The sequence below is a fragment of the Schistocerca americana genome, chromosome X, assembly GCF_021461395.2.
Source record: "Schistocerca americana isolate TAMUIC-IGC-003095 chromosome X, iqSchAmer2.1, whole genome shotgun sequence".
Classification (NCBI taxonomy): Eukaryota; Metazoa; Arthropoda; class Insecta; order Orthoptera; family Acrididae; genus Schistocerca; species Schistocerca americana.
The window spans coordinates 863273875-863293692 of record NC_060130.1 but is presented as its reverse complement, the minus strand read 5'-3'; the positions used below and the strand labels follow the sequence as shown (position 1 = coordinate 863293692).

The window sequence follows — 19818 nt, the reverse complement described above, 5'->3', positions numbered from 1 at the left end:
CTGCACGTCGTCCGTGATATCAAAGAATTTCCGATAAACGAAATGCGTTTCACATTAGCGAAGATGAGTTCATAGCTCTTAAAACCTACATTTTAGATCCTATGTTCACTGAATATTTTTTTCTTGCTTTAGTCCCTACTACCACTTCTAAAAATATGGAATAATTTTTAAAGCCTTGTTTATTTGCGAATAATTCTGAAATTTCCATATTAGCTTCTTTTACCTAAAGGTGTTCTATTTCAGAAGAATCTACAGTCTATCTGCTAGTGACTCATATAAATTCTTGTATTGTCTGCCTTGTGTTTTCATCTTTATGAAAACTATTAATTACGTAATTGTTAAATTATCCTAGTATTTGTGTAGACAAGTGCTGAAAACGAACTGGAGCTCAGGACGCAGCTATCCGTATTTCATTCATTTATTTTGTGAGTGATCAATAAGTGTTCAAATGTGTGTGAAATCTTATGGGACTTAACTGCTAAGGTCATCAGTCCCTAAGCTTACACACTACTTAACCTAAATTATCCTAAGGACACACACACACCCATGCCCGATGGAGGACTCGAACCTCCGCCGGGACCAGCCTGTAAGTGATCGTCTGAGGGAACTCTATTACGGTAGTCCTCAACAATTCCGTTCACTGCACTGCTCTCCCTCTAACAAGTTTCTATAACATCTTTGGTTTTTTAGGTAGCTTATGTTCTCTGCAGCAGAAGTGGATAAGGAAATGAATACACATGTGTGTTGCTAAATGATACTTTGAGTCACAGAAATCTGAAAGAGACTGTTAAGGGAGAAATGTGTCTATGTCAGGGGACACCAACATTTCAAGTGTTTGTGACACGCTCTACATCCTTTAGGATCTCCTCATTTCGGATCTATGGAAGACAAGTGTATCTAATCTACGATGCACGGGGTTTGACATTCTAATGCTGTTGCCACTAGTGGCAATAAGAAAAAAAAACACCTAGTGTTTTTGTTAGTTACTGTTGCCACTAATTCATTAAAAGGTTTAAATAAACAAAAGAGGTCACTGAAATTCATTTACTGACATACAGTTACTCTGTTGGCAGTAGTTATTAGATTTCGAAATCTGAACTGCATGAATATTTAAGCAAGTCTCAAGAAAACATTAAAAATTGAAACGATGTGACCCTATGTTTAATAAGAATGACAATCTGCCGGATAAGGCTGCAGTTACAAATTGACTGAAGTAACAATTTTTTCATACTTTGATGAGCAATGTAATTTTAGGTTAATTAAACAACATTATTTGGCTCTTTAGTTTAAACTGTAAGAAAATATACAGATCTAATATTATAAAAAAAATGTAGAAAACTTTGGTTAAACGAAATGACAGAAATCAAACTGAAGCTATGGTAATTATTTTACTGTTTGATTTATTAATTATTGCTTTTAATATGTCTGTCTGTGTATATCTGTTTCGTATTTCATCAGCGACGGGTTGAAACTCAACCTTTTGCACTGTTGTAGTAAACGTTAGTAACTTTTATGGCGCATGAAGGTAATATCTGGTAAGAGCATTAAGTTGAGCCAGGTGCGAACCAAATTTAAAAAAATGGTTCAAATGGCTCTGAGCACTATGGGACTCAACTGCTGAGGTCATTAGTCCCCTAGAACTTAGAACTAGTTAAACCTAACTAACCTAAGGACATCACAAACATCCATGCCCGAGGCAGGATTCGAACCTGCGACCGTAGCGGTCTTGCGGTTCCAGACTGCAGCGCCTTTAACCGCACGGCCACTTCGGCCGGCCCAAATTTAAATTCAGACAGCACATACCGCATGTATTTGTGATTTTAGCTAGTCCAGTGACAATGTTTATAATCCTCGCCAGACTCAGATACAGATGGTCACACCAGGGTAGGCCATTCAGAGTTGTTTGTTGCAGACCGTGTGCACTTTGCGTCAACTGGCAAGACCCTCTGTCACCGCAAGCTAGGAGGAAAGTATGCGCATTTTCCTCGTCCATTTACGTTGATATTTTCGAAGCTTTCCGATCTCCGACATTAGTTTCGCTAGTTACTCGCTTGATCCTGATTTTTTCTCGGTTTGTTTGCATGCTTTGGCCGATTCTTGGCTTTCACGTTTTGGATTACTTTTGGATTTGTGTACTGTTTTCAGTGTCGTCCTCTCGGCCCTTACGGTCACTCGCTGTTTCTCAGAAACGGAGACGTGGTGCTCCCACATGGTAGTGCTTTACTAAAAATTAAAATATTCTTGACGGTGTAAATAGTAGTGTTTAAATAATTCGAAAATTGAAGTTAAATTTTGTTTTGCAGTGTATTTTTCTTGTATGACCTTTGCCATATACTACATAAGCTGCAACTAGGTTACGTTAATCTGTTGCGAGCAGCTTATTCCCTAACTACATCTATATCTATATGATTACTCTGCAATTCACAATTAAGGGCATGGCAGAGGGTTCATTGAACCACCTTCAAGCTCTTTCTCTACCTTTCCACTCTCGAAGAGCGCGCGTCCGCAGTTCGTGGTCTCGCGGTCGCGTTCTCGCTTCCCGAGCACGGGGTCCCGGGTTCGATTCCCGGCGGGATCAGGGATTTTCACCTGCCTCGAGATGACTGGGTGTTTGTGCTGTCCTCATCATTTCATCATCATTCATGAAAGTGGCGAGACTGGACTGCGCAAAAGTTGGGAATTTGTAAGGGCGCTGATATCCGCGCGCAGTTGAGCGCCCCACAAACCAACCATCATCATCATCATCGAAGAGCGTGCGGAAAAAACGGACACTTAAACCTTGCTGTGAGAGCACTGATCTCTCTTATTTTATTGTGATGATCATTCCTCTCTATGTAGGTGGCCGCCAACAAAATATTTTCGCACTCTAAGGAGAATGTTGGTGCTTGAAGTTTCATGAGAAGATCCTGCCGCAACGAAAAATTCCTTTGTTTTAATGACTTCCGCCCAGTTCATGTATCATAGCCCTGGCGCTCTCTCCCCTGTTTCGACACACAATATTTTTTAGCGCAACGCAGCCTGGCTTTTAATAACCCCTACAAAAGAATGGCCCTGACTAACAGTAACTTATACCTTTCATGAATCACCTACTTCACAAAAATCTTCGTTACTCGAACTACTGTAATACAGCGAGCGCCAATACTGCCAACTAAATAAAAGATTCTAACTACTGAAGGCACTAACTACTGATAGGCATAGTTAGCAAATGAAAGATTTTGACAGAGAACAAACAATGTCTTCACCTTAATAGTGTTCAAAAGTCATAATATATTTAGATATCAGTTCATGACATGCAGTCTTACAAATTTCCTTTTTTGACGGACAAACGTCCAGATCGTCCGCTCTCAAAACTGGCATCTCTCTGCCCACACCCACCACTGTTGGCGGCTCACCTCCAACAGCCCAACGCTACGCGCTGTTCACATCCAACTGCCCAACACTACACAAGCAAATATTCCAACAATGAGTCCAACCAGCCACAGACTGCACACAGCGCAGTCAGCGATTTTCATACAGAGCACTACGTGGCGTTACCAACATAAAAACTTAACAGCCGACTTACAGGTTTTATATGTAGTACGACCAGAATCTTTTTGGATTTTCTGCCACATTTAGAGACAGACTTTCGTCGTGGAATGTATTAAAAACATATCGCATTGAAGGTCGGGTTACATATCGATCTTCTGGAAACCTTCGCCAATATTGAGGGTTCCACGTTCTTTTAAATTTGGCATGCTTTTTCGTTGCTTCTGAAACCGTGTTGTGATCTGTTTAATGTACCATGGGGGATCAGAATTATCTCTTATTCATTTATTTGGTATTTGTCTCTCAATAGCCGTTGATACTCTTTCTCTGAATTTAAGCCACGTCTGGTGTACGCTTACATATTCAGACTGAAAGGAATGGAAGCTGTCTCTTAGGAAGGCCTCAAGGGAATTTTTATCTACTTTTTAAATAGATGTATTTTGCATTTATTTTTGTTGGGTTTGAATGGTATGGTATTCAGTCTCGCTATCAGAACCTTGTCACCACTAGAACTTCTATCAGTCATGATGCTCCCTGTTTGCTAAGGATTATTTATTGTTAAGAGGTTACGTAGATTTTCGAGACCATTTGTACTTTGAGTGGGCTCATGAATTAACTGTACAAAATACTTTTCGTAAAAAGCATTCACTACAATTTAGAACGCTGGTTTATGCCTACCACCGAATTTAAACATGTATTTTCGTCAACATATCGTTGGTTGATTGAAGTCACCACCAACTATAACTGTATCAATGGGGTCATACTTGGAATGGGATTCAAGATTTCTTTTTTTGAACTGTTCACCAACTGTATCATTCAAGTCGGGTCGGTAAAAGGAACCCATTATTAATTTACTCCGGTTGCCAGGTAAAACCTCTGCCCAGCTTGAACATAACTTTTTTTTAATTAGTGTACTGGTAGTTCGATTCTGTTGTATGTTTTGAAGCAACTATACTTACAAACAACTTATTTCATAGATTTCTAGTGTTCAAACTAATAAATTTAGGAAACTATTACTATTACACACAACTCATAGGGCACCAAATTTTTGTTTCCCGTAAATCATAGCATTTCATCGTGGTCTTCTTTCGTTACATGAAGGCTGTAGAGATCCTTTCCAGTTTTCACCAACGACTGGTCGAATTTTTCGGGAGCGATGATGTAGATAACGTCGACAGTCAGGCCCCCGGAATAATAAAGAGCACAAACTTCTGTGGTCTCAACACAGTCCTTGATATAACCTGAGAAGAAGAAATCAAGGGATATGACGTAATGTTTTTCGCTATCTCGCATGTGTCCGTGAGCATCACAGGCATCCATATACGGGCATCATGTCCAAAACCAGTTCCAGAAATTTGGCCTCATCGGAAAAAGAAGTTTTTCAGGAAATCGTTGTTTCTGCAGTGTGGTTAACACGTCTCAGGAAGTTGCTTCTCTGTGGTTTGTGTTGGCAACATCTTTTAGCGGACTCTCACATTACCGCAGCAGGTGCCTTTTGAGGACATTAAGCACAGTTACGCTGCTGTGCAGTTACAAAACTTCTCGAATCGACTTCCTCAGGCTGTTCAAGAACATTTTGGTGAGCATCGTCTGTCAGTTCACTAGAAATACGCTGTCTTTCTCCAAACGGTTTACACACGTTTTCAATCTCTAGAAAGTTCCTATGCCATGCTTTTATTCTTCTTCATCTACATCTACATCCATACTCCGCAAGCCACCTGACGGTGTGTGGCGGAGGGTACTTCGTGTTCCTCTATCGGTTCTCCCTTCTATTCCAGTCTCGTATTGTTCGTGGAAAGAAAGATTGTCGGTATGCCTCTGTGTGGGCTCTAATCTCTCTGATTTTATCCTCATGGTCTCTTCGCGAGAAATACGTAGGAGGGAGCAATATACTTCTTGACTCCTCGGTGAAGGTATGTTCTCGAAACTTCAACAAAAGCCCGTACCGAGCTACTGAGCGTCTCTCCTGCAGAGTCTTCCACTGGAGTTTATCTGTCATCTCCGTAACGCTTTCATGATTACTAAATGATCCTGTAACGAAGCGTGCTGCTCTCCGTTGGATCTTCTCTATCTCTTCTATCAACCCTATCTGGTACGGATCCCGCACTGCTGAGCAATATTCAAGCAGTGGGCGAACATGTGTACTGTAACCTATTTCCTTTGTTTTCGGATTGCATTTCCTTAGGATTCTTCCAATGAATCTCAGTCTGGCATCTGCTTTACCGACGATCAACTTTATATGATCATCCCATTTTAAATCACTCCTAATGCCTACTCCCAGATAATTTATGGAATTAACTGCTTCCAGTTGCTGACCTGCTATATTGTAGCCAGTCGCATAAGATTGGCGCTAGGAACGTCACTAACATGATGTAAATCAGGTTTGCTTTAAATACACACTGTAACAGTCGTGAGCGTTAGTTACTTTTTAGATTGGACGTGTTAAGTTGATGCTAACCAACAATGCCTTTAAGACGACAAAGACGCCAATATCAGTACGTCGCTGCGTTTGAACGAGGTCGTGTAATAGGGATACGAGAAGCTGAATATTCCTTCTTCGAGACTGCAGAAAGACTAGGCAGACATGTAGCGACTACACGTGACTACTGGCAGCGGTAGTCACGAGAAATACGGTCGCAAGAATACCGGATTCCGGACGAATACGTGGCACTCCCGAGAGGGAAGACCATCGTGTTCGACAGACGCCTCTGGCACATCGTACTGCATCTGCAGCAGCAGTTTGACCAGCAGTTGGCTCCACAGTGACACAACGAACTGTTACAGATCGGTTACTTCAAGAACAGATCCGAGATAGACGTCCTGTAGCGTGCATTCCTCTGACGCCAAACCACCGCCATTGGCGATTTCATTGGTGTCAGGTGAGAGCTCGTGTGAGGGCAGAGTGGAAGTCTGTTGTGTTTTCTGATGAAACCTGGTTCTGCGTCAGAGCCAGTTGATGGTCTGCCACCAGTGTGTCTGCACAATAGAAACACTGGACCTACACCTGGAGATATGGTCTGGTGTGTGATTTCGCATGACAGCAGAAACACTCTCGTGGCTATCCCACGCACTCTGACTGCGAAATTGTACTTCAGCCTGGTGATTCGACCAGTTGTGGTGCCATTCCTGAGCAGCATTCAAAAATGGTTCAAATGGCTCTGAGCACTATGGGACTTAACATCTGAGGTCATCAGTCCCCTAGAACTTAGAACTACTTAAACCTAACCAACCTAAGGACATCACACACATTCGAACCTGCGACCGTTGCGGTGGCGCGGTTCCAGGCTGAAGCCCCTAGAACCGCTCGGCCACACCGGCCGGCGAACAGCATTCCAGAGGGTGTTTTTCAACAGGATAACACACGCCCACATACCGCTGTTGTAACAAAACATAATCTGCAGAGTATCGACGTGTTGCCTTGGCCTGCACGATTTCCAGATCTGCCTCCAGCCGACCGCAGATGGGAAATTATCGGGCGACTACTCCAGTATTATCCACAAAGAGCATTAACCGTCCTTCTACTGACTGACTGAATGCAACAGGCATCGAACTCCGTCCCACAAACAGACATCCGGCACCTGTACAACACATAATGTGCCAGCATTTCACATTTGTGATGGCTTATCTCACGCTTACCTTAACCTGTGATCTTGTAATGTTAATTACTGAAATATGTTACCTACCTAATCGCATTCCGTTAGTGTAGACGTGGACTTAACTGTTTTTTGCAAAGCGTCAGTAGACTGCGAGAGATGGGATCTACAGAAACGGTATGGGCAGGAGGCTTGCCATCATTGTGCATTGTAGGCGTAATGTACTGATTTTCAATCCTGTTTACCGCCGGTACGTTGCCGTTTCATCACTGATGCAGGCATTAGAGTTCTACCTCTTCCATTAATTGTCTAGGAAAACCTCCGCAAAATTAATCATTATAGTGGCGTAATCTTAAAATGGCTTGTAATTCTCCGTGTATTTCATCGAAACAATTACTAGAACATAACTGAATGAGTTCCGTTTGACATACTCAATAAAGATTGAGTTCATTACACCTTATTTCTAATTTAGTGAAGTCATAAACTTGTAGGGCTACTCAGTCACTACAGCAATGTTCATTGATCCTACTGCTTGACATACAAGAGAATAATTATGTCGCATGCCGAATATTTCAAATTTCCTGCAACAATTCTAAATCGACACGTTCTTCACTGCAACTAAAGTACTGAATGCGCATTCGTCACCTTAGTATTTTTAAGATTTTGGCCTGGCCTCAAAAATTTCAGACTAGCAACTGTAATGTAATTACGCCGACTAATGTTAAGTTCAAATCTATTAACTCCAGATTAACCCGGTAAAAGTTTTGTTTCTGATACTGTCTGAATGATACTGTCTGAAAGACACTGCAATCCGAGCGAAATTCGCGTGTCGACTTTCTCGTATGCGATATACCATCGATTTTATCGTGATTTATAACTTAATTAAATTGTGTAATAACTGGTCTTTTCACCATCGCTTTTATTTTGCTATTTAGATAAAAAGACGTTACACTAAATTTAAATCTGTGCTAACCTACAAATGGATGAAAAACAGATTAGTTTCTTTTACTTTGTTACCAGGTCAAATTTATTAGTTGTTTTAGATGGTAATTTCACAATTAACGGGAGTAAAAACGAAACTATCTGACAATTTTTGTCATAGCTTCTAACAGAACTAAAGCGAGTTATTGTTAAAAACGGATCTTAAGTAAGTTTACACCCTTTTCTTTATTATTATTCAAGCGATTTGGATTGTTTTAACATCAGTTTTTCACTGACCTACTTGTATTCCAAACATAAATTTTATCAGGGCTTGTGCTAAGTATAGATTACAGAAGTCACGCGCATTTAAAGCTTTCGTGACTGACTCATGGCTAGCCTTTTTTCTTACTTGAATATCTGAAATGCTGGAATTTCAATAAAACCTTAAAAATCAATATAATATTTATATTGCGTGATGGATACTATTGTCATCCAAGTCTCCTTTTTTTTTTTTTAATGGTGGTGTTGGCTAATTCCTGGAATAGAGTAATCAACAGATAATTGTATAATGGTTTTGCGGTTTCAACTCGTGTTATTCTGAAATCTGTTCAGCCATAGGTCTAGCAGGTGACGTCTTTCTAGTCAGATGATCTCATGCAAGCCACTGTTCACCACTTCTGACTGGTTTCAAGCAGGTCATAGTTTTTCTTGGCAGTCTGCTCTCACGTGCGAACGCTTACTAATGTTACAATTGTTTCTTGTGCTGTGCGCATTTTCCCAGACAGATGGGAATTCTTGGCGCGCATAATGAGCGTGACGAGTTCCGCCTCAGGGCTTTTTAAGACGTGCACAGCGATCGCCAATGCCTGGGAGGTCACGCTGGGAAAAAAAATTGAGAAATGTCGCGTGTCTGAACGAAGTCACTGAGTTGTCACCAAAAAATAGAATGCTTCATTCGTGCCACAAAGCAATTATTCCTGCAAGAAACTTCGTGACTGGACATTTCATCCTCTCTGAAAAGTGCTTTCCAGAAACAGGGAGGGAGACAAGGAGAGCGGAGACGAGGTCTTGTGTTCTTGATCGCAGTAGGAAGAAAATACTTAAAACCGACACCATATCCCTTCCAAAGTTGCCCCTTCCCACGCCGCCCACGAATCACCTCGACACTGACGTCGACGTTTAATCTGATGTCCAATACGAAAGTTCGCTTGGCGATGTACCAGGCTTACACCAGTTCAAAGTTCCGCAAATTCTACCAGAAAGCGCAACAACTAAATTCAAATTTTCGCACTATTATTCCCTGCCCGGATACTGCACTTATCATGTCTCACTTTGGCAGGGGATGTTGTCTAGCTCGTGGTTCGTCATGTCACATGTCAATGAAGCCGATTCCGCCGGCCGCGGTAGACGTGCGGTTCTAGGCGCTGCAGACCGGAACCGCGGGACTGCTATGGTCGCAGGTTCGAATCCTGCCTCGGGCATGGATATGAGTGATGTCCTTAGGTTAGTTAGGTTTAAGTAGTTCTAAGTCCTAGGGGACTGATGACCTAAGATGTTAAGTCCCATAGTGCTCAGAGCCATTTGAAGCCGATTTCTATGCTTTAATGTATAAACCAAAACTTTTCCTTGAGACAAAAGTGTGTAATCCACACAGTTGACGATGGTCCCTGCTCCTAAACTAGTTACTCTGAAGTAAATCATTTCGCCAAAAAGGGCTGCTGGTCACAGTTTTTCCTTCAGTGATATTTAGTTAATTATGGCTCTGAGCACTATGGGACTTAACTTCTGAGGTCATCAGTCCCCTAGAACTTAGAACTAACCTAAGGACATCACACACATCCATGGCCGAGGCAGGATTCGAACCTGCGACCGTAGCGGTCGCGCGGTTCCAAACTGTAGCGCCTAGAACCGCTCGGCCACTCCGGCCGGCTTAGTTAATTAATCTTCACCTTTCAGACACTTCATTGAAAGTATCTCCAGCGGAGTTCAATTCGTCCAAAGGTGGTGAAGGGTGGCCACATCCCATATTGTCCGCCTCGGTAGCTGAGTAGCCCATCGCGACGGAATGCCATGCACAGGGGCCCGGGTTAGATTCCCGGCTGGGTCGGAGATTTTCTCCGCCCAGGGACTGGGTGTTGTGTTGTCTTCATCATTATCTCATTCCCATCGACGCGCAACTCGCCGAAGTGGCGTCATCCAAAAAGACTTGCACCAGGCGACCGGTCTACCCGACGGGAGGCCCTAGCCACACGACATTTCATTTCACATCCTATATTAATGTCCACTAGGAGATGTCCGGATACTTTTGAACAGAGTGTATACTTGTACTACCACCGTGGGTCATGATTTTGTATTTTGGTTACAATGGTCCGTACATTTTGCTCTTAATAGTAGTTTACTCACATTCATTATTAGACCTACCCCTTTATATCTATATTTGAATTTTGTTGATAATCACCAGAGCAGAAATCCCGTTCATCCTGTCACCGCTCTACACTAATTCCCACTATATCTAACTTTGACATATTAATGTCTCTTTTCAAGTTCAGTAACAGACCTACATGACTAATGGATACAACGTTCCAAGTACCGACTGCCTAAAAGTCAGTTTCGTTTTTACTTTGCACAACATCCTACTGAGTAGTCCCTGCCCGGAAACCCGAATGGGGGCTATTATACTTCGGGAATATTTTACCCAGTGGGACGCAGTCGTCATTACGTAGAGCTGCAAGTACTCGGAAAATAAAGGTGCTACAGTTCCCTCGTGCTTTAAACCTTCTGCAGTGCCAACATGGCAACACAAGGCCAAATTGGCTTATCGAGACTGTTGTCCCCTCCAACTACTGAAAAGGCAACTGCCCCTCTTCAGGAAACATGCACTGATGTTGAAAACTTAAGGGCGAAAGTAGCTTTCGCATGATGTGTCACTGCAAGTAACGTAGCTCGATGAAACTGCTATAGTATAGTACAGATGGTGACTGAAAAAAATGCACTATGAGACGAACAGAAATTACACTTTTATTGAAAGACGACATGAACAATGAAGTCATCGCGAGACATGGTGATCCTCTGAACATTACAATTGGCGACGCATTGTAGGGAAGCAGCCTACTCACGCTGTAATAAATGCACATCAGTCTTTCCATTGTGTGCCAGCCAGTCCGCTGTAACTAGCTCTGACGTCATAAATGTTGCGAAATACTTTAAAAATCAAGTAAATAACCTAAAATGTTTCTAGCATGTCAGGAGTAATACTAAATTAATATGTGTTGAATATCAGTTCAATAACTTTAACCATTTTCGAAATTTGGACGTTTTTCTGTAAAAATCATTGGCACAACAGAAAAGAGCTAGAGATTTAAAAATTTATACTTAGATTCCTTTTCAATAATAATTTAATAGAAACAGTACTTTGGATCTCACAAATTAAGATTTTAGTTGAAATTCATAATTTTCTGGTTTTTGTCTTAAAACTTAAGCAAGATAGATTAAGTAGGCTAATAAATAAGGCTAGGATATTTATATTTAAGTAGAATGGAGATCCGCTATAGTCATAAAGATGTGAGAAGGTTCATTTAAATAACTATAAAACTATAGCGATAGCGTATCTCAAAAGGGCAAGTTCAGAGCTCGTCTACTGCGTCCAGTGTAATTAAATTAATTCTCTCGCCCAAAATATTTAACTTAGCCACGTCAAACTTTTATTATGATTACTTACCTGTGTGCTGAATGCACATTTAAATTAAGAGCTTCATCGGCCATCAGCAAAAGAAGCTATGATTTATTCGGTAACTTAAATTGGTGCATTACTAGTCCAGCGGCTAGTCGGAAGAGCCGATTTGATCAGGCGTTCCCTTAGCCGTCCGCACCGCGGCTTTATATATAAGAACGCTGCGCGAGGAAGCAAGGCCCCAGTTCTCTCCAGACGCTGAATAGCACGCCACCTGTGTCGGGAGTCGCGTCGCGTCGCGTCGCGTCGGTATCATTGCTACAAACAGCCTCGGATGCCGTATTAAGTTACTCGGGATACGCGTAACCATGAAATCATTTTCGAGTGAAGTGTTAATTCTGGGATGACTTTAATTATCGATCTTCAGTTTGCGTATTGTCGTATTTTCACGTGCCGCCGCGGGACAAACATTCTACCATTATTTAGCGTGGCGTTGGATGAACCTAATCATCAAATTGTGGCGAGCATTCATTTAAACATTTAATTTGGACATTTATAGTTGCATCAGCGCATTAGACTCTGAACTGCTCTGTTAGTTAGATTGTGAGGATTCTTTTGTTTTCATCTGTGACTTTCAGAATACAGAACGTTTTTTCACGACCGTTTTTGATTATAAATCCCAGACAATCTCCTAATTCATCAGAGCTATAAGCTGCAGCTATAAGTGTGTTTCTCAGATGAAGTGGGCACTAGGAATTCTAATTACAGGCTTCACGTTTTGCTAATCACTTTCTGGTTGCCAATATTGTAGTTAGAGAGCCAGTGTTGAGAACGGCAAACAGCAGCATAAATAATAGGAATATTTATATAACAATTAATTCCACCTGCCGCCCCTCATATGGTTAATCGGCCGGGAAGTTAGGTTGGGTTAGTGTTGTTTAACGTCCCGTCGACAACGAGGTCATTAGAGACGGAGCGCAAGCTCGGGTTAGGGAAGGACGGGGAAGGAAATCGGCCGTGCCCTTTCAAAGGAACCATCCCGGCATTTGCCTGAAACGATTTAGGGAAACGGGAAGTGTTTCAAAATTCAAACATTTATACAACAGTAAATTTTATACCCGCCGCCCCACAGCATCTTCTTAATAGGATGATCACCACGGGCGGCAGTGCATGTTCTGTAACGTGCTCCCATGCTGGCCACAAGGTTGGTAAAAAGTTCTTATGGTAGTGGGTTCTATGTCTCCACCAGCGACTTTGACATCTGCTGGATGGTCGTTGGTGCACGTGGACGCGCTGAAATAGATCTCCCCGAGGAATCCTACACATGATCGATGTGATTTAAGCAGAGGGAATGGGCAGGCCAGTCCATTCCTTGAAGATACTCTCGTTCTCAGAGCTCCTCCACTTGCGCTGTTCGATGCGGTCGGGCATTATCATGTATAAAAATGGAATCGTGGGCCGAATGCACCCATGAAAAATCGCGCATAGGGAAGGAATACAGTGTCAGAAAAACGTTGACCGGTGAGTGTACGAGGGCTGTTTGAAATTTCTGTGCAAAAATAAAAACTGCTTACGTGTTTGGGGTAAACCTTTTTTTATTTTTCTACATAGTCTCCTTTTCGACTTATACACTTCGTCCAACGCTGTTCTAATTTGTTAATCTATTCCGAATAATAGGAATCGTGCAAGTCTGTTAAATAGCTATTAGTTGCTGCAATCACCCCCTCGTTTGAATAAAATCTTTGTCCCGCCAGCCATTCCTTCAAACTGGCGAACAAATAGTAGTCCGAGGGAGCCAAGTCTGGAGAATAGGGCGGTGGGAGGGTGTGAAAGGAGTTGGAATCCTATTTCCATTAATTTTTCGACTACAACTGCTGAGGTGTGTGCTGGTGCATTGTCGTGATGGAAAAGAACTTTTGCGGTCCAAACGCGCCGTTTTTCTTGCAGATCGGATTTCAAACGGTCCAATAACGATGAATAATATGCACCTGTAATAGTTTTACCCTTTTCCAGATAGTCGATGAGGATTATCCCTTGCGAATCCCAAAAGACAGTCGCCATAACCTTTCCGGCCGATGGAATGGTCTTCGCATTTTTTGGTGCAGATTCTCCATTGGTAACCCCTTGTTTAGATTGTTGTATGGTCCCAGGAGTATAGTAATGTATCTATGTTTCATCCACAGTGACGAAACGACACTTAAAAGTCCTACGGATTCTTCCTAAACAGCTGCAAACCATCCTTGCAACACTTCACACGATTCCGTTTTTGGTCAAGCGTGAGCAATCGCGGAACCCATCTTGCGGATAGCTTTCTGATGTCCAAGTGTTTATGCAAAACATTATGTACCTGATCAAAGCACTATCAATCTCACGCACCTTAACTCTTCTGTCATCCATCTACATATCATGGATTTTATCAATGATTTCTGGAGTTGTAACCTCCACAGGGCGTCCAGAACATTAATCATCACTTGTGCCCACATGGCCACTCCGAAAATTTTGAAACCATTTATAAATTTTTCTAATCGAAGGTGCAGAGTCACCGTAACGTTTATCAAGCTTCTCTGTAGTCTCCTAAAGCGTTTTGCCTTTCATAAAGTAATGTTTAATCACCACACGAAATTCTTTTTCGTCCATTTTTTGACAGTCACTCGACTTCCTTGATTCCCACGAATGCCAAACACAAAGAAATAGACCAATATGGCTGAAACTTGGAGTGAGTTCTTTCCAAAGATGCTACTAACTAAACATGACCTCGATACGCACCGGTGGTGCCATCTCTCGGACTTTGCACGGACTTTTCAACCGCCCCTCGTACAGTGTTCAAAGTTTTGGAGGTCAGTACGACCATGCGACACTATGCCTCCGCAAACTATAACACCTTGACTACCGAAACGGGCATGTTCGACAGTGCTGGACATACCCTCATATAGTGAGAGGTGCGAACACGTAATGTACACAGGAACATAGTCGACCGTGATCGTTTTGGTGGTCCAGGTGTTACTGTGTTGCAAGACATACGGTTGCATTGCTGTGCTGACCCCCAAGTCTTTGAACACTATACACTCACCGGTGATTTATTGTGACACGGTAATTTTTCCCCATGTGCGTCTTTCCAGAGATGTTCGACCCTGACTTCAGTTTTACGGATGACAATACGCGACCGCCGTGGAGACGGAGGAACTATTGGAACGAAAGTATATCCGGCGAATGGATTGGGCTGTCCGTCCCCCCCCCCCCCCCAACAAAATTCACATCGAGCATCGAGCATGTGTGGGATGCGTTGGGGAGATGTATTACAGCATGTCCACATGCACCAACCATCCAGCAGTTGTCAACCTTGTGGAGTAATGGAACGCCTTCCCCCAAGAAATTCTCAGCAACCCTGTGGTCAGCGTCAGAACACTTTGCAGATGATGCATTGTGTTCCGTGATGATCACACGTCCTATTAAGAACCATGTCTCGCCTTTTGTAATGTCCAGAGGACCACCACGAATCGCAGTTGCTTCAGTGTAATTATTGTGTTTGAATAATGCTTTCTACATCTACATTTGCATACATAGTCCGCAAATCATCGTACGTTGTATGGAGGAGGGTAGCTTGTACCATTATTAGTCATTTCTTGTCCTGTTTCGAATGTTCGTCTCATAGCTTATTTGTTTCAGTTACTTTCTGTACTATACTGTAGCAGCTCTTTCTATTTATAGTACAAGTTTCATCGAGTATCTTGCTTGGCAGTGACACATAATGAGAAAATCCATAAGATTTGCACCCCAGTGTCTTTTAATCTGGCACGTTCACTGATTTCCCTCCGACGTATAGATACCAACGTTATGTTTGACTATATCATTGAAATACACAAGCCACACCACCGCGGCAAAGTCCATGGTTCACAGGTGGTAACGGGTGCTATTTTTCAATTAAATACTTTTTCTTCTGCTTTAAAATAATCGAGGCATGTGACCCTGGCACGCAAAGAAATAATTTTTTTTATGTTTTACGAATAATAAATCATCATTTGTCATCCCGAAAGATGCTTTCCTTGTCGTTTCCATGAATTTAAATAAAACAAGCGGCCACGTAATCTTACGCTAGTTCATGATTCACATTACGTGTAACTACAACAGCCGTTGTACAATTTTATTCCTGTTGGATTTTAATCTTTTATGTTAAGAATCTGTTGAAGGTGTCAGTCGTACTCACTGAGAGTGATTACCATTTAAAAGCTAATTTGCCAAAAGTATCCAACGCATCTCATATTCAAGTAATTCGCACATCCCTGGGATATTTAACTATAACACGGATGCATTTGCTACCTCTCCACCGATCTGATTCACTGTGACGTGTATTCCAGCATACTGACTCTCGGCCGCGTGAATATCCAACAATGCTTACGGAAGTAAAAACTTAAAATACGCGACGTGTTTTAAGTCTCTTCACATGACTAGGAGCTTTTCCTGCTTGCCACAAAATACTGATAAGATTCAATGGTTCCCGCGGTACTCTCTCTTAAGTGTTGCTATATGTTTTACTGCCTCTTTGTTGTGCGACAAGGCAAAGACATTGAAGATTTGAATCCCCATTTACAGAGGGAGCAACTGTAAGGCGTTCCATTGTTGGAGCTCACGTCCCATTAATCAACGACGGCTCTGTGTCAAAGAACAAGTGGATTCTGCCTCTCAATGGCACTAATTTCAGAGAAATTGCTCTCATTTCATGGACGAAGAGCCGTGGAGTGACACGCAAGGATTCAACGCTCTTCATTAACTCTTGTAAAGTCAGAGTTTTCATCGTTCTGTATCTAATTCGACTGATAGAACGGGATGGCTACAACATAATTGTACTCTGTGTGGGGCCGACAAAATTAATAATTAAACTTAGTCATGGGAAAATACGTGCAAAAGCGTCACTTAAATGAAGCAAAAATTTTTGTTCTTCACACACGGATCCAGGGGGTGGGGGGAGAGGCAGGAAGAGGAGAGGTCGGTCACGGTGGAAGCAGGTGGTATCATAAGCCCAAACGCCCCCCACCCACCTCGGCAAAAAAGCAAGAACATTGTACTAACCACGGATGTAAACAAACTATTTTGATTATATTAAAACATTTCAAATGATTTTTAATATTACGAAAGCCCTACGCATCTGTGGTACGTTAAATGCGCATCTGACGGTAGGTTAAATTTTGAGGGTGGGAAGAGGAGAGGAAGAAAGACAACACAAAACTGTGATCCCCCCCCCCCCCCCTTTGGAACCGAACCCTGGGTCCAGCTGCTGTTGCCAGTGCAGCGTAGGCCACATAAAGACTCTTGTCATAGCTGGGAGGAGCAACACACAAACTTCAAGTTTTCGATACAAATTGCAAAAATTCATGGCATGAACGCATAAGACGTCATTCAGGTACAAGGAATCTAAGATATGGACCGATAATATGTCTACGACTGGTTCAACCTAGCTGCAATACATGTGAAATCACTAGTGGCGCCGCTATCTTCCAGAGGGTTCATCAACTGCTCAACTGGTGGCACTGCAATAGCTCGCTTGTGAACTGGGAATAGTGGTTCAAATGGCTCTGAGCGCTATGGGACTTAACATCTTAGGTCATCAGTCCCCCAGAACTTAGAACTACTTAAACCTAACTAACCTAAGGACATCACACACATCCATGCCCGAGGCAGCATTCGAACCTGCGACCGTAGCAGTCCCGCGGTTCCGGACTGCAGCGCCTAGAAACGCACGGCCACCGCGGCCGGCTGGGAGTAGTGGGTTGAGAAACATCTTCTCCTTGCTCTTCTACGTATTACTAAAAAAAAAGTAAAAGGTCAAGGGATAGGAAAAAGCAGAAATATCCTATGTACGTTACTCAAATGACCTGGTTAATCTTTGAACGTCAAAATCGTCGTTTTACATTTCCTAGCTACGACAGTAAAAAAAAAAAAAAAAAAAAAAAAAAAAAAAAAAAAAAAAAAAAAAAGGCTTCGCAGCAAAAAGAGAATTGGTCCCCACACTGAGGTAAATTATGCCACACGCTACTTTTTCATTCATACTGAAAGATCGTCCTTTACAGATCCTAAAAGGGCCCCAATTTCAGATGATTGTGAAAAAACACACTTCACTTTCCGTAGGATACCACCAGTTCTGTTGGAAATGCTACCAGCGTAAGGCGAAATGACCGTAAAGGTATGTGCCACTTCGTTATTTTCATCACTCACCCAACTCACAGTCGGTAGACAATGTAACGAGCATCTGATGCCTCGTGGGATTAGCCGAGCGGTCTGGGGCGCTGCAGTCATGGACTGTGCGGCTGGTCCCGGCGGAGATTCGAGTCCTCCCTCGGGCATGGGTGTGTGTGTTTGTCCTTAGGATAGTTTAAGTTAAGTAGTGTGTAAGCTTAGGGACTTATGACCTTATCAGTTAAGTCCCATAACATTTCACACACATTTGAACATTTGATTTGTGAATCTGATCTGTCTTTCACTATAATCATTCCGGTGTAAAGTGGCTTCGACGTGGAGTAACTCAGCTGGCAAACTTTCAGAGTTCGAGATGACATAAGACCTATACACCAAGGACCTAAGAACTCCTTCACACTGAGCCGGATGGTAACAAATATCAGCCTGAAGATACAAATAAGAGACAGTTGGCTTTCTATAAACGGTATGTCCCAACATACACGGTGAAGCCAATATTCAAGTGGACTGAATTCATATGTTCTAAGAAACTGTTCTAAGTGTCACTGCCACGAGACTAAACACAACAAATATTTTGCCACATGGACGACAGTTTACACATCGCAATCAATGTCCACCGTTGGTTCCGATTCGCAAACACTTTTCGGTGTGTGTGTGTGTGTGTGTGTGTGTGTGTGTGTGTGTGTGCATGCGTGCGTGCGTGCGTGCGTGCGTGCGAGCGAGCGCAAAAAAGTGCCATTCACTATTTGATGAAGACAAGCAGTCAACATTAAAAAATTGTGAGACGAGATTTTCGACATAAAGATTTATTTTCATGGACTATTAGGTACAGTTAGTACAATGCTTCTCACTTTTTTTTTCTGCTGCTGAGCACGACCATTTCAAGGAACTTTCACCACAAGGGCGGATACAAGTAAACAGCCGAAAACTAATGTAAGCAACAGAAAATGTGTATCTAAACGTGGACAGCCGTATGAAGATGAAACTGTTTCCTCGAAACCGGTAACGGTGCTGTTTGTGTGAATGAATGGCAGTATTAACAATGACTGCTTGCTGTTTTCTTCTTTGCAAGAAACAACCCGCAGATTGTCAATGTTTTGTGTCTCATAGCGGATCAGTGTTAGAACGAAGTCAGCGTGATGTACACCAGTTCGGCGTACATCACGCACTCGCAATCCATCTTCCGTTTAGTGGCACTTCATGCACGGTCTATGCGTGGCATGGCCGTTCGAGGGATGCTGACAAACTGAACGTTATACACAGCTCGCATTGTCCCGTTGACGGTTGTAGACATGACGCGTTCTATTGAACCACACAGTGAAATCAGATGTACATTGACCTCCAATACGCAGGTAGCTGTACCTAAAGGTTTACTGTGGTCAAAAGAAAATAAAGAGATCTGAGATCGAAAACTCGCAAACTGTGCGAAGCATGAGATGGTGCCAAAGACTCTTTGAGCAATTTATACACAACTGGCCATTAAAATTGCTACGCCAAGAAGAAATGCAGATGATAAACGGGTATTCATTGGACAAATATATTATACTAGAACTGACATGTGATTACATTTTCACGCAATTTGGGTGCATAGATCCTGAGAAATCAGTGCCCAGAACAACCACCTCTGGCCGTAATAACGGCCTTGATACGCCTGGGCATTGAGTCAAACAGAGCTTGGATGGCGTATACTGGTACAGCTGCCCATGCAGCTTCAACGCGATACCACAGTTCATCAAGAGTAGTGACTGGCGTATTGTGACGAGCCAGTTGCTCGGCCACTATTGACCAGACGTTTTCAACTGGTGATAGATCCGGAGAATTTGCTGGCCAGGGCAACAGTCGAACATTTTCTGTATCCAGAAAGGCCCGTACAGGACCTGCATCATGCGGTCGTGCATTATCCTGCTGAAATGTAGGGTT

The 19818-nt window shown here is 42.5% G+C and overlaps 1 protein-coding gene across 3 annotated transcripts in view; it reads left to right on the top strand.

Annotated features, from left to right (window-relative positions):
* LOC124555521 (organic cation transporter protein-like) overlaps positions 1 to 19818 on the top strand; it is a 241744-nt gene that overhangs the window by 79310 nt on the left and 142616 nt on the right. The window lies entirely within an intron of this gene.